Source organism: Schistocerca nitens, chromosome 2 (genome assembly GCF_023898315.1).
Source record: "Schistocerca nitens isolate TAMUIC-IGC-003100 chromosome 2, iqSchNite1.1, whole genome shotgun sequence".
NCBI lineage: Eukaryota > Metazoa > Arthropoda > Insecta > Orthoptera > Acrididae > Schistocerca > Schistocerca nitens.
In genome coordinates, this window is record NC_064615.1 from 835,534,961 (window position 1) to 835,538,728 (window position 3,768).

Sequence of the window (3,768 nt, forward strand, 5' to 3'; positions counted from 1 at the left end):
CTTCTTTCACCTTATCGTCGGAGCTGAATCGCTTTCCGGCCAAATGTTCCTTTAACCTAGGGAACAGGTGATATTCACTGGGCGCCAAGTCAGGACTATAGGGTGGGTGGGTGTTTATGTTCCACGGAAACTGTTGCAGGAGAGCAACGGTTTGCCGAGCGATGTGTGGGCGAGCGTTGTCATGGAGAATGTGTACGCCCTTGTTCAACATTCCTCTTCTCCGGCTCTGAATTGCCCGTTTGAGTTTTTTCAGAATCTCACAGTATCTGTCAGCGTTAACTGTGGTCCCAGCGATTGAGCTTCGATGACGAGGTGAAAGAAGACGTTCATAACTTTCTGAACAGCATGGCGGCGAGCTGGTATGACATGGGCGTACAAAAACTGCCACAGCGTCTACGAAAATGCATGCCAGAACTGGTGATTATGTCGGAAAACAGCTAAATGTTCAAACTGTAAACTGATGTAAACCATTGTAGAAATAAACAGGTCTATGTACTTATAAAAAGTAGGAGACCTTACTTTTGGGATTATCCTCGTACACTGATCAATAGCATCCAGATACCGCTGTGTAATGCGGAATTGACCACCAGATGTCAAAAGAGGCCGTCCTGCCAGTATAAAAGGAGGCAGGGTGTATTGTGGAGCAGTTAACAGCAGGGTGGTACGATCAGAAGAGTCCAGTGACATCGATTGTGGACGGGTCACTGGATAACACTTGACTAACAAATCCATCAGGGCCATTTCAATCTTTCTAAAGCTGTCCATGTCGACTGTTGGTGTTGTGAGTGAGAAGTGGAAACGGGGAAGAACAACCACAGCTAAACCAAGGCTAGGTACACTTCATGTACAGACAGACAACGACCGCCGAGTATTGCTGAGGGTGGTTGTAAAAAATCCGCATGAAATCAGCTGAAGGAATCAGTCGTTGAGTTGCAAAGTAGTAACAGCAGTCCAGGTAGAACAATGACTGTGCTTAAGGAGTTAAAAGAAGTAGAGTACAACGATCGCACAGCTCCTCATAAGTCAAACATTTCTTTAGCCAGTGCTACGTGACCCTTGAGGGGATGTAAGGAACAACATCAGTGGACAGTGTGTTATGACTAGACGAAACAACAACTGTCCAGCCATAACTCTGGGTCCCTTGATTGCTTTTGGAGATAGCTCATTGAACTACAATATATGAAATATTAGCTCACTTTATTAGACGAATGAATGAAAAGATTTACTTAACTTGATACACTCCTTTGCCACACGAGTACTTTATAATTTACAAACATCACATCAGTTGATACGCTAATTAACAAACTATCATATTGAAGTACAATGTTCAACATTTACAAAAATACGTTTGTAACTGAGACCTGAATAACTCTTTAGTCCTACTCAGTGATGTTGACTGCTTCCGCTGATGTCACGAACTGGGGTAAAGCACTTCTATTAAGCAAGCACTCCGTCTTCAGACCATAAGTGGCCCATCGGGACCATCCGACCGCCGTGTCATCCTCAGCTGAGGATGCGCATAGGAGGGGCGTGTGGTCAGCACACCACTCTCCCGGTCGTTTCGATGGTTTTCTTTGACCAGAGCCGCTACTATTCGGTCGGGTAGCTCCTCAGTTGACAAATCGAGGCTGAGTGCACCCCGAAAAATGGCAACAGCCCATGGCGGCCCGGATGGTCGCCCATCCAAGTGCCGGCCACACCCGACAGTGCTTAACTTCGGTGATCTGACGGGAACCGGTGTATCCACTGCGGCAAGGCCGTTGTCAAAGCATTTCTACGCTCGACTCTATATTAACCTCCGTGCGGGACCGGAGCTATGATGAGAGAGGGAGTGTGTCTTCTTTAGCCTCTCCCATTCGTCGTTGTGGGCTGTAGCGAGAAATCAATAATGACTGTGGTATCAACGCGCTTTGTCGACTGTAGTGTGACACCGTGAACTTTGGACGATTTGACACAGTGGTCGACTGGAAAAGATTGATGTTCAGTGCTGAATCACGTTAAATGCTGGGGAAATCCGATGGAAAGTTTTGGTTTTGATGAATGCCTGGAGAATGTTACCTGTCATTATGTGTTTCACAGTGCAGTACAGACGTCGCACGATATGTGGATGTTTTTCGGGGATAGGGTTGAGCCCCTCATTGCGCGTTAGAAAACGATAATTGCGGAAGAATAAGAAGACATTTTGCACCAATGCGTACCGCGTAAAGTAAACGAACATACGGAACGGATTGCATGAGAATGCACCCTGTGAAGAAGTAGCGTCTGCGAGGCAATGATTAGTGGACAACAACATTCCTGAAATGTACTGGTCTGCCCAGAGTCTCGAACTGACCCAAACAGGACACCTCCAGACCCCAGCGTCTGACATCACTACCTTCTCTCGTTGTGGCTCTCGAGGAAGACTCCGCCGCCATTCCTCCATAGACAGAGATACCTCATTGAAAGTGTTCCCAGAAAAGTTCAAGCCATCATAAATAGAAAGTGTGGTGTCACCGCCAGATACCACACTTGCTAGGTGGTAGCCTTTTAAATCGGCCGCGGTCCGCTAGTATACGACGGACCCGCGTGTCGCCACTGTCAGTAATTGCAAACCGAGCGCCGCCACACGGCAGGTCTAGAGAGACTTACTAGCACTCGCCCCAGTTGTACAGCCGACATTGCTAGGAAAGCTTCACTGAGAATTACGCTCTCATTAGCCGAGACGATAGTTAGCATAGCCTTCAGCTTAGTCAATTGCTACGACCTAGCAAGGCGCCATTTATCCTTTGCTATGTATCTAATGAAGCATGTACAGTAACAAGACCAATGTTCACCAATTGTGGATTAAAGTTAAGTATTCCAGCAGCTACGTACTTTTCTTTATAGCATTCATTAAGTATCCTGTTTCAGACCTCACGCCATCCTGCGTGAGCTTATAGCGTGCATTTCGGCTTCCTCAAACAACACGGTGTTGGCACTTCTGCCGACACATCAGAAAGGAGGACACAACTCATGTTACTGTCGACTTATAGGTGTCTGGATACTTTTGATCAGGTAGTGTACGGAATCAACTACCGGGGAACATCGGGGAAGGGACTCGGTCGTGCTCTGTCAGACGAACCATCTCAGTATTCGCTTTATGCAGTTAAGGGAAATCGCGGAAAAGCAGACTCTGGATGGCCGGATGAGGGTTTCATTACTGTCCTCCCAGCTATGAGTCCAATGCCTTACCACGAAATCACCTCACTTGGTAAATCTAAAGAAACACTAACGTTGTCGCCGAGTAATTCTGAGGCTCCAGCAACTGAGCAGAACCCCACGTATGCCACAGCCGCTACGATCAGTCGATGCACTACCGTTAGTTTCTTCCACAGCTCTGCGAGCAGACCTTACTGACACTAAACTTTTAATGGCACAACAATTTTCTCAGACTTCCTTCTAAGACGCTCTTACTCCCCCTCCGCCCCCCACCCCTCCCAAAAAAAGAAACAATACGCAACGCGCCAGAATGAGAGAAACGTGCAGTAGTGTTCCCGGATACTGTTTCCCAAGCAACGTCGGACACAGCCCTTGCGACGTATGGGAAACATCCTGTGTATAAAATCTGTGTAAATGTCGTGCCGGATTTACCACACAGTGGACACTGGACAGCAATATGGTCGCGAACCACGTTGGCGCGTGTTCCTTTCTGCGAGCTCACCAGCCATCTTGGGATTACAGTCGACTCATTCGGTTGTACTTTGACGTATCGGTTCATCAATCTTCTTTAGAGCGAAACCAGTCTATGGC

At 47.3% G+C, this 3,768-nt stretch overlaps 1 pseudogene; it reads right to left on the minus strand.

Moving 5' to 3' along the window:
* Positions 1-1,647: 1,647 nt before the first annotated feature.
* On the minus strand, positions 1,648-1,765 carry LOC126238652 (5S ribosomal RNA; annotated as a pseudogene).
* Positions 1,766-3,768: the final 2,003 nt, after the last annotated feature.